Consider the following 12,500-nt stretch of genomic DNA (forward strand, 5'->3'; position numbering starts at 1 on the left):
GAGAGGAGATAGGGGGAAGGATGGAGAGGAAGAAGCTGGAGGAGATGGGGTTGGGGAAGGAGGGGGAGTAGGTAGGGCGGGAAAGGAGGGAAAGAGAAGGAGGAAATACGGGAGAGAGAGGGTGAACGAAGGAAATAGAAATGGGGTGACATGGAAAAGAAGTAGGGGGGGGGGGGGGAGAAGAGGAGACATATGAGGAAACGGGTGAAAGAAAGGAAATGGGGTAAAAATGAGGCGATAGGGAAAATAAAAAAAGGGGGGGGGGGAGAGGAAGAAGGGGGTAGAATGAGGGGTGGGGGGGGGAGATACAGGGGGAGAGGGTAAAATAGAGGAAATGGAAGAGAAGCAGGGTGGTATGGAACAGAAGAAGGGAGGAGAGGAGGAAAGGGGAGGAGAAAGGGATAAGCAGGGGTGGAAGAAGAAAAACAGGGGGAATAAAGGGAGACCGGGGGATGTAGGGAGCGGGAAAATAGGGAGGAAGGGTGGAAGGAGAGAAATAAGGGAGACGAGAGTGGGGCGATAAGGAAGGAGGGGTATGGGAAAGAAGAAAGAGTGGGGGAGAAAAAGTGGGGGAAAGGGGAGGAATGGAGTAGGGTGAAGGAAAAGAGGAATAGGGGTGGATGAAAGACAAGGAGGACAAGAAGGGGGGGGGGGAGAAGGGTGTAAGGAGGGCCGAGGGAAAAGAAAGAGGAAGTGAATGAAGAAGGATGCAAGAAGGGAGAGGAAAAAGGGGGGGGGGGGAGGCTGAAGAAGGAAAAGGCGTAAGTAAAGAAAGCAGTAATGGGGAAAAGGAATCAGACTGGGGGGGGTAGAGGCGAGAGAGAGAGAGAGACGGAGAGGTAGGAAGAGAAAAGGAGGAAAACGGGAGGGGGAAGAGAGGAGGAAATGAGAGGAGACGAGAGGGAAGGGAGGATGGAACGTTATAGAAAGAGAGAAGGGAGAGGGAAGAAGCGATTAGTATAAAGTGTTAAGGAGAAAGAAGGTAAATAATGAGGGTAGGCAACAAGGAAAAAAAGGAAGATGGACATGAATGGGTAAACGTGGACGCTTAGACAAAAGGGAGGAGGAGGGGAGGCAAGTGGAGGAAAAAATGGAAAATGTGGAAGGAGAAAGAAGAAGAGAGAAGGAAAGTATAAAGAAGAAATTTCGGATGGAGGAGAAGAGAGAGGAGAGAGTAAGGACAAAACAGGTCAAAGGAAGAGAGGAGAGGATGGCGAGATAGGGAAATGGGGGTGGACTGTGATGATGGGAGACGAGGAAACTAAGAGGAGGGGAGTGAGGGTGAAAGTGGGAGGGAGAAGAGAAGGGGAGAAGGCCGTGATGTGGAGATAGTGGAAGGGGGAGACAGAGGGAAGGTGAATGAAGGGGAAGGGGAGATATGAGAGGGAAGGTAAAAATAAAAGGAACATAAAGGGGGGGGGGGTAATAGAAAGCGGAGTGGAAGTAACTGGACTTGAGGTAAGAGCGGAGAGTAAAAAGAAAAAAAAAGTATGAGGGAAACATAGTGCAATAAAAGGATGAAATGAAGAAGCAGAAGTTATATGATAGAAAAAAGTGATAAAACCAATGATGTCGGTGAAGGTAAAAATTGGGTAAAAAATGTAGATAGAAGAAAATATGACAAAGACTAGAAAAGAGAAAGGCAAGAGGGGTGAAGAGGGGAGGGAGTGGGCGAGTAGAAGAGCGAGAATACAGTTCCTAGGGCCTTCCATGGTAGAATATCACTGGGTTTAAAGAGTCTGTTTTACTGCGCGAGGGAGGGAGAATGAGGGAGGAGAGAGGGAGGAAGGAGGATCAAGCGGGGGATGGAGGACGGTAGAAAAGGGGGGAGCTGGGAGGACAAAGAGAGAGAGAGAGAGAGGAAGAGGTGAAAAAAGAAAAGATAAAGGAGAAAAGGAAGAGAGGAAGAAAGAGAGAAGATAAGAGGAAAAGGGAAAAGGTGAAGCGGTAGGAGGCAGGGACGAAGAAAGTAGAAAAAAACAAGAAAGAAAAAGAGAGAGAAACAGAGAACACGAAAAGGGAGAGGGGGAAGGAGAGGTTAATAAGGTGAGGGACAGGAAGAGAGCTGGGTACGATTTTTATTGTTCCTTCAAGAGACCAAAAGAACTACTGTAGGTAAATTGTTTATAGCATAGTAGCGCCCTGAGTATGGTGCCTTTTCTGACGTTGTGAGCATTGTAGTGTTGTAAAAGGAAGTATTCTTAAAGTGATATGAAACTGTTGGTTACAAGGTAGAAACTATTAATCCAGTGGTGCGTCCTTGTGGAAATAATTCTTTATGAAACTAATATATTGTTTTACTCATCACCATTATCTATTTCTAAGGCATTCATGCTCTTTCTCTCTCTCTCTCTCTCTCTCTCTCTCTCTCTCTCTCTCTCTCTCTCTCTATATATATATATATATATATATATATATATATATATATATATATGTATATATATATATATATATATATATGTGTGTGTGTGTGTGTGTGTGTGTGTGTGCGTGTGTGTGTGTGTGTGTGTGTGTGTGTGTGTGTGTGTGTGTGTGAGTGTGTGTATGTATGTGTGTATGTATGAATGTATGTATATTTGTGTGTATGCATATGCATATGTACGTATGTATGTATACACGTACATAGCCATGCTTATAAATGCATTTATAAGTATGTGTTAATCTATGCATGCATGCATGTATGTTTGAATATGTATGTATGCATATATATGTACGCATATGTATGTATGCATGAATGTATGAATGTATGTGTATGCAGGAGTATGAAGCGAAAGGGAGTCATTACTCAACTAAATGCGTAAAAAATAACAAAAAAGATTTTTGGATGCAAACAAAACCTAGCATATTCCACCACAGAATGACTGTAGGCATTAAAGGGCTAGATTTAATTACATTTTTAATGTAGGTTAATTTGACCATGAGGGAGAGGAAGGGGAAAGGAGAGGGGGATGGGGGGGGGGGGGGGGGGGGGCAGGGCATAATGGAGTACTGTAACGGGAGATCTGTGTGTGTGTGTGTGTGTGTGTGTGTGTGTGTGTGTGTGTGTGTGGTGGGCAAGTTCAGGATATGAAGTGTTTAATAGTGTGTATCTTTATGCAGGGGAAACTTATCTGCGGGGTTAAGGGGTGAGGCTGAAATTAATGTGTTGGGGGTGGGTGGAGGAGAGTGGGGGGATGGAATGGGAATGAAGGGAAGAGGGTGAAAAAAATATTGAATGAGGGAGAAAGAGGACAAAGAGAAGGATGGAGGAATAGAGAGAGAGAGAGAGAGAGAGAGAGAGAGAGAGAGAGAGAGAGAGAGAGAGAGAGAGAGAGAAAGAGAGAAAGAGAGAGAGAGAGAGAGAGAGAGAGAGAGAGAGAGAGAGAGAGAGAGAGAGAGAGAAAAGAAAGATAAAACAAAGATAGAGATATTCTAATACAATTGAAATTATTATTTACAGAATTAGCTAATTATTCTGGAAACCACCAAAAAGTTGAGGCATCTACCTAAATCTACCTAATCAGGCTGGAATTTAATTAACTTATGTCGTCCACTGGTAATTTTTGCATGCCTGAAAAAGCTGCTGCAAAATAGTGTTTCCGTAATGATTTTATGCAACATGATACTATATAATCAAAACTGTTTTTATATATAATTTGATAATAAGAAGCTAATGAATAATGTTAAACCTATTATATAAAAAACAGCCCTGTGTTATAGTTGAGAAACTGATTAGTTAATGTTATTTTTTTGGCACTTTGTCTCTATTTATTTTTTATAATAATATATAATATGTAATATAAAATAGATTGTTAGATTGGTACACAGTTGAAAAGGAAACCTGTTCCTCTTCACGCGAATGCTAATGGCTATGCACATATGGATGATTTAAAACATTTGCACTTTGGAGTGGATGTTAAGAAATGCTAAGCATGATCATTCCGGTTTAAGTCAGACTCTTACTTATTTATTTATTTAATTATTCATTCATTTATTATTTTTTTTAGCATATACGAACTAAAGTGAAAAAGTACACTTAAATGTAGAACACCACAGGCAGTGGTCTACGGTTTGCTAAACAACATGAGGAGTTAACTGACTTCATTTAACTGATGTGGAAAAAATATTTAAACTGGATCGCTTTTGAAGTCAAGGAAGATACCGTATTCGAGCCAATAGGCAGATGCTATTCTGCTGCAGTATTAAATCCGAATGTAATTAGAAATGTAGTCCCCTTAATTCAACTCTGCCGTGAAAATATACCCCTCATCCATAGCTAACACAGTCAAAGGGTATATCCCAGCGTGAAAAGAGAATCTGAGTGAACATGCTCTCGATACTTGATAATAAGCATGCAAATACTGTGTCATTATACACTATGATACTGTTATGTTTCATGAAATAACATCTGGTTTTGCAGGCTGATGCTACAAAGCGCCTAGAATCCGCTGCTATCCCTCCAGCTCTTCAAATTGCGTTCACAGTTCCGGATTTACTATTGAAACCAAATCACGTCTGCTGACAGATCGTGCAATGAAGCTGCATTCTCTAGAGCCAAAGGGAATTTCTCTCTAATGCCGATACGATAAGCATTTTCACTTTCAGTCTTTCATCGATTATTTCGCCGTATTTCAATTTATTTTTATGGGGGCTTACATTGACCAGTGATTAGGTAGTGTTTATCGTCCATCTTGTAGGTCTGAACAAAGAAAAAAAAAGTGTAGGTAGAGTATTACTGGAGTAATTTAGAAAATGTCTGAAAGAGTCAAATCATGAAAAGGTGATTTGAAACTGCTGATTCCTCAACGTCTGGTAACAAATAAAGTTATTTTCAAAGAATGAAATGAAATTCATGAAAATGAAACTGACAGCATGACACACCACGAATATAGACTAACAAATATAATAAAACTAGATTATATTATTAACATTGTTATCATCATCATCATCTTCATCATCATCATCATCATTATCACAATCATCAGCATCACCAACATCATTATCATTATTACTGTTATCCTCACCATTTATATTGTTACCATAAACATTGAAGGGATAGGAGTATTTTTTTTTTTTTTTTTTTTTTTTTTTTTTTTTTTTTTTTAGCTCTTCCCAGTAATCGTTTTCATCAGGAAAAGTGCCTCTCCCTTGCAACCTTTTACTCTGAATTATTTTCTTTCGCCATATTGCAGTATTTGTTAACTTGAGTCCTTACGGCGTACTGGCAGAGAAAAGAGAGAGATAGAAAAAGATAAATGCATTCTAAACGTTTTCCTACTTTCGTTTCTATAATATCGGGAATAACTGTCCATTGAAATTTAAAAAGGAGTCTTTTGTTTATCATTTTATATATTTACAATTATCTCTTAATGATTTCGGTCATTTGTTTGTTATTTGTTCAATTCACTTATCTATATATTATCTTTGATTTATCAATGTGTTTCTCTCACCTTAGTATTATTCTGTATTAATTTATGCATGCGTTTATAATTCTCTATCATCTAGAGTAATTATCTTCATATCAGGGGATTTCCTATAAACCCTTGTCTAATATGAGGCATCTGACCGGCTTGTATATCCTAACCTCTGTTTACTGTAGGTCTAAGTCAACAACACTGCAAACGTATCCGGAATTGTACGTCTCGGGTGTGCAACTTGCAAGGAAACTACGGTAGTTTCGCACTAATTTCAATTTGCAATGCATGTATACATATGTAGGTCTGAACAATTATAACGCTCGTGTGAAGAGACACTATGGTATGTCATGCATTACAGAAGTTGCTGTATAAGAGGAGAGGAGGAGGGGATGTATGCATGAAGTGTCGTGGTTTAAGGATATATGTAAGAGAGAAGGAGAGAGAGAGAGAGAGAGAGAGAGAGAGAGAGAGAGAGAGAGAGAGAGAGAGAGAGAGAGAGAGAGAGAGAGAGAGAGAGAGAGAATGAGATAGAATGAGAGAGAGAGAGGGGGGGGGTGAGAATACACAAGAATTTTTATGATTGGACAAGGTATATATCTATACATACACACACACACATATACATGCATACAAACACACACACACTCACACACACACACACACACACACACACACACACACACACACACACATATATGTGTGTGTGTGTGTGTGTGTGTGTGTGTGTGTGTGTGTGCATATTTATATAAACATATATATATATATATATATATATATGTTTATATATCCATATCCATATATATATATATATATATATATATATATATATATATAATCACATATATATACACATATATACATGTGTGTGTGTGTGTGTGTGTATGTGTGTAAACATATTTACATATATACATGTGTATGTATATATATATATATATATATATATATATATATATATATATATATATATAAATATATACACAAGTATATATATACATATATATACATATATATATATATATATATATATATATATATATATATATATACATATATATATATATATATATATATATATATATATTATGTATATATACATATATATGTGTGTGTGTGTGTGTGTGTGTGTGTGGGTGTGTATGTATATGTATGTATGTATGTATGTATGCATGTATGTGTGTATATATATATCTATATATATATCTATATATATTTTTATATATATATATATATATATATATATATATATATATATATATATGTATATGTATATATATATATATATATATATATATATATATATATATACATATATATGGAGAGAGAGAGAGAGAAGAATGTATGTGTCTATCTGTATGCAAGAGTAACTGTATGAGTGCACTTCTGTGGATTTATATGTATATTGATATAAGCTCGCTCACTACTTACTGTATGTATGTACCTACGCATAAATGTATACTGACATGCATATCTACGTTCAAATGTGCATTTTGCATCACACCAAAGAATTATTCATAACCAGCCTGTCTGTGACTTCTTTCACACAGAGGATCATTAAAAGTGTCAGTTAGACTATTGGACCTTTTTCAGAGGTAGAGAGAGTGAAGCTGGAAAAGGGAGAGAAAGAGGTTGAGAGAGGAAGTGGAGGGGCGGGAGAGGGAGAATTAATAGGAAAGTGAGGAAGGGAGAATAGGGGACAGAGGAGAATTATAAAAAGAGATGGAAATCAAGAATGAGGGAAAGAGAGACGGAAGGAAAGAGAGAGAGATAGAGAGAGAAAGATATATATATATATATATATATATATATATATATATATATATATATATAGAGAGAGAGAGAGAGAGAGAGAGAGAGAGAGAGAGAGAGAGAGAGAGAGAGAGAGAGAGAGAGAGAGCGAGAAAATAAAAAAAAACACAATAGCGGAGTCGACGACGAAGCAGAGAGCGGGAAAGACGAACCTGAGGAGGAATTTGAGGAGTCACGTGACCAATTATTTTATCTAAGGAGGAAGTAAAACCATGTCAGGCTTAAATTCCTTAGGGAAGAAAAGAGGGAAGGAGAGAGAGAGAAGAGAATAAAGAAAGGGAAATGGAGAGATAGTGATAGAGAAAAGAGAGACAGAAAATTAAAGAAAGAGAATAAAATAATGATGGAAATAAAGGCGAAGGAGAAAGACAAAAAATAGATAATACAACTGATAAAATGATAGAAAAGGAGGACAAAAAGTAAAAAGAGCAAAACACAGATGGCGTAGAGGAAAAGAAAAGAGAGCAGTATGGAGGCTGAAGAGAATAGGAAGATAAGAAAAAATCGACAAAGCAAAAGAAAAAAAAAGTCTTTGTCCTTGTAGAAGCAACCTCTTTACCCCCCTCCCCCCCCCCCCCCCCTCCCCCCAAGCAAAATAAAGAAAGGAAAAGGTAGGGTTTCTATCGACTCTTTGGCCCCCCCCCTACCTTCATCCACCCCTCCCCCCATCGTCCCTAACTCTTTTCCTAGCTATATCATCTGCCCCACACATACCCCTACCCTTACCCACATCCTCCCCTAACCCCTCCCCCCCTTAGCTCAACCCCCCCCCCTTTCTCTCCCCTTTTCTCCTTCCATCCTTATTCCCGAAGACAAAGACGCATCCATACACCCCATCCCCTAACCTTCCCCTACCATCTAACCCCTATCTCCCCCCCTCCCCCCCCTCCCCCCTCCCTTCCCCTTCTTCCTATCCCCTCCCCCAGCCTCCTACATACTCCCTTAGATCTCTTATCGGCCCTCCTTATCAGCTGGGGCCACGTGGTACTCCCGTCATCGATATTGGAGTCTCGTCACCGTATCGGAGAGAGGCGCTGTCAGGGCGGGGGAGGGGGAGAGGAGGGGGGAGGGGGAGGAGTGGATTAGGAAGATGGGAGAGGGAGTGTTGCGAGAGAGAGAGAGAGAGAGAGAGAGAGAGAGAGAGAGAGAGAGAGAGAGGGGGGGGGGGGAGAGAGAGAGGGGAGAGAGAGAGAGAGAGAGAGAGAGAGAGGGAGAGAGAAAAGAGAGAGAGAAAGAGAGAGAGCGGGAGGGAGGGAGAGAGAGAGAGAGAGAGAGAGAGAGAGAGAGAGAGAGAGAGAGAGAGAGAGAGAGAGAGAGAGAGAGAGAGAGAGAGGGGGGGAGGAGAGAGAGAGAGATAAAGAAAGAGAGAAAGAAAGAAAGAAAGAAAGACAGAGAGAAACCATGCAAGTAGAAATTGTTAGAAAACACTGAAGGAAAATAAAAGGCAAAGATGAAAAATAAAATACGCCAATTAAGGTCTTTGACGAAAAAATATATATATAAAAGAGAAAAGGAAGATAACCACCAGTTCCTCAAAGTAAAGGAAATTTTGCTTGAATTACTCCGTCAATATTATATAGACTTCTTTAACACTTCACTTCCAGTTTCTTTAACACTCTTCCTATCTCTTCTTTCTCCCTAATTCACTTACCTCACTCATTCCCGCCATATCCCTACCTCAACATCAGTTCGTCTCTCTCTCTCTCTCTCTCTCTCTCTCTCTCTCTCTCTCTCTCTCTCTCTCTCTCTCTCTCTCTCTCTCTCTCTCTCTCTCTCGCTCTCGCTCTATCTATCTGTCTATCTATCTATCTATCTATCTATCTACCTCTCTATCTCCCTCCCTCCCTCTCTCTCTCTCTCTCTCTCTCTCTCTCTCTCTCTCTCTCTCTCTCTCTCTCTCTCTCTCTCTCTCTCTCTCCAATCTATTAACAGAATCTAAGCCCACAAACAAGGCCATGTTCCGGAACTGACCTTGTTATTCCTCCCTTGGGAGGGGACGAGGAGGAAGAGAATAAAAAAAGAATTAGAGGTTAAATTGGCGGACACATACTCCCATTTACAGAGACGTGTGTGTGTGTGAGTGTGTGTGTGTGTGTGTGTGTGTGTGTGTGTGTGTGTGTGTGTGTGTGTGTGTGTGTGTGTGTGTGTGTGTGTGTGTGTGTGTGTGTGTGTATGTGTGTGTGTGTGTGTTTTGTATATGTATAAATGTATAAATGAGTGAGTGAGTGAAACGAATAGAATCTTAAGAAACAGCTGACAATTTACGATCGACGAAAGCGTTATTGAACTGTAAAGTAATACAGTTACCTAAACTTTTACTCCGTCATGCAACACAAAAATTAATCTATCACACAAGGAAATAATCTCGCACAAGATATATCTTACATTGTCCCTTTACATTTTTTCTTTCTATGCTAATCACAGCATCAATGTGAAACTCATTATTGGATTACATGAATACCGGTCTATGAGGGGAACGACGTGAATAAAAGAGAATAATCTTATAAGGTGAATGAGGATTATGGATTTGGAAATGGGAGAAGGGGAATCTAAATAGGGGAGGAAAAGGAGTGAGGGAAGAAAGGGAGATACATAGATAGACTGATTGATAGAAAGAGAGAGAGAGAGAGCGAGAAAGAAAGGACAGAGAAAGAGAGAGATAGAAGGGGGGGGATGGGGGTGAGAGAGAGAGAGAAGACAGAGACGAAGGAAAAGGAGAGGGTGGCATAGCGAGAGAACTTGAGATAAAGAGTGAGAGAGCGAGAGCGAGAGAGAGAGAGAGATAGAGAGAAAGAGAGAGAGAGAGAGAGAGAGAGAGAGAGAGAGAGAGAGAGAGAGAGAGAGAGAGAGAGAGAGAGAGAGAGAGAGAGAGAGAGAGAGAGAGATACGTCGTAGGGAAGAGAATGAGTGGAATCTAAACTGGGAAAATGAGAAGTGGAAGAAAGAAAGAATGATAGCGATAGGAGGGTAGACAAATAAATAGATTGATAGTAAAACAGATAGATAGATTGACAGATATACAAAGAAAAACAGACAGACAGAGAGGCAGACAAACACAGGGAAGAGGGGGCATGGCTAGGATAAGAGGAATGTTGCAAAGGATAAGTTCTTTCTTTTGTTTACGTAGATAATACAGATTTCGTCTTGAAGTTATGTTCCATCTCCGAGATGTGAGGTGATGTCCCTAAGCCTCCAAATGAAGACTATTTGTGAGTTATTGATCGCTATATGTATGTGACAATATCATATGAAAAGGAAGACTGAGATAACATAGCAGCATAGTCGATTCACTGAGGGAAAATTATAGTACACGTGTATATGTTTTTCCGATATTAATTTTGGTGTTGATAAGAGTAGATACAGATTTGAAAACAACTATCAGATTATACCCCTCGTAATAGCAACGTAGAGAAAAAAAAAAAACATATAAAAAATAAAATGATAGTAACATTAATACACTATAACATTACATAATTGTGACAGTAACAATTATAAAATTGTGAGAGCGTTTCCTGTCCTCGATGAATCAGCTCTTGGGCGAGTGTTGTGTCTCGCGTATTGTAGTCAACAAGTGATAGCGTGAACGTGTCTTATACATGTAGTGGAAACAGAGTGACGTAGAATTCTGCATCAATATTACATCAGATAATATTCATTGAGTATGATAATATGATGGTTACAGCAAGACAATAGGTTCATTAGTGAAAGCGTGAGAGAGAGGGTAGAGAGAGTAGCAAAGGGACAGAGAAAGCGAATATGGATGAATATGATCAACGGGTAGAAATAAGAGAGAAAAGGAAACATGAAGTAGATGATTAAAAAAAAGCCAAAAATGCGTTAGGATACGATATTAAAAACTAAATTGAAAAATACGGGAATACGAATAAGACATGAATGAAAGAACAATTAATGAAAGGAAAAAAAAAATAGCATAAACAGAAAAAAAATACGATACCTATAAACAAACGTTACTATAGGAAGAAAATGCGACAGATCGAAATGAAGAGCAAATTTGCATAAGAAGGAAAAAAGACAGCGCAGATGCACCAAGAGGCAAAATATCACATATCACAAATGCAAATATTTGTGAAGGAGAGGAAGGAGGGGGAAGTCGAAGAGAAGCTGTGACAATATTTCAACAAGATTATCCTCGAGGAGAGACGCCCGGGTGAGATCCTACTCTCTCTCTCTCTCTCTCTCTCGGTCTCGTTGCTCTCCTGATCGCAGTTCTTGGGTTGTTTGTTTGTTTGACTGTGTTTGTTTGTTTGGTTGCTTGGTTGTTGTTGTTGTTGTTTGGTGTGTTTGTATATCGGTCTATACTGCTCTGTCTTCCTTTGTCTGTTTCTGGTTTTGTGGGTGTGTCTCTGTCTTTATCTCTATCTATCTATCTGTCTATCTACCTACATATATAATGATAGATAGATAGGTAGAGGGATAGATAGCTATCTCTATCTTCATCTCTATCTATTTGTCTATTTGTTTATCTATCTGTCTGTCTATCTATCGATCTGTCTATCTATCAATCTGTCTGTCTATCTGTCCATCTATATGTATGTCTGTCTATCTATCTATCTATTTATTGTTTTGTGTATTTATCTGTCTATATATTTATCTTTCTCCACCTATCTCCGTACATTCCTCCTGCTTGTCTCCATCTCTCCGTCATATTCACACACCCATCTTTCTCCATCCCTCTCGGTCTCCATCCCTCTCTCTTTCCCTATACCTAAATCCTCCCTCCAGTCTGTCTTCCCAACTCCCTCCCTCTCCTTCCCTCCCCTTCCCTCCCCCCCCCCAACCTCCACCCCTCTCCATCGCGCTCTTGTTCCTTATTAATGGCATCTAAGCTCACATACAAGGTTATGTTCCGGAACTGACCTTGTTGTTCGTCTTTTTCGAAGATGGAAAAGCAATGGGGAGAATATAGAGAGGTGGGGGGGAGGGAGGGAAGGAGGGGTGAATGAATATGAGGTATGGGGGAAGGGGAGTAAATGGAGGGGGAGACGAAGAAGGAGGAGAAATAGAGCAAAAGGAAGGGTGTGGGAGAGAGATGAGGATGGGAGACGTGGAGTAGATGGAGGGGGAGACGAAATAGAGAGAGAGATGGAAAAGGAAAAGCTTAAAGATGGGGAAAGAAGAAGGGGAAGATGAAACAAAAAAGTGGGAGAAGAGAGGTGGGGATAAGGAGGGAAAGTAGGAAGAAAGAAAGGAAGAAGAAAAACGAGAGATAAGGGAAAATAGAGCGGGTGAGAGAAAGGTTTAAGAACGAAGGGGAGATAAAGAGAAAAAAAAATAGAA

Source organism: Penaeus chinensis, chromosome 2 (genome assembly GCF_019202785.1).
Source record: "Penaeus chinensis breed Huanghai No. 1 chromosome 2, ASM1920278v2, whole genome shotgun sequence".
In the NCBI taxonomy this organism is placed as follows: Eukaryota; Metazoa; Arthropoda; class Malacostraca; order Decapoda; family Penaeidae; genus Penaeus; species Penaeus chinensis.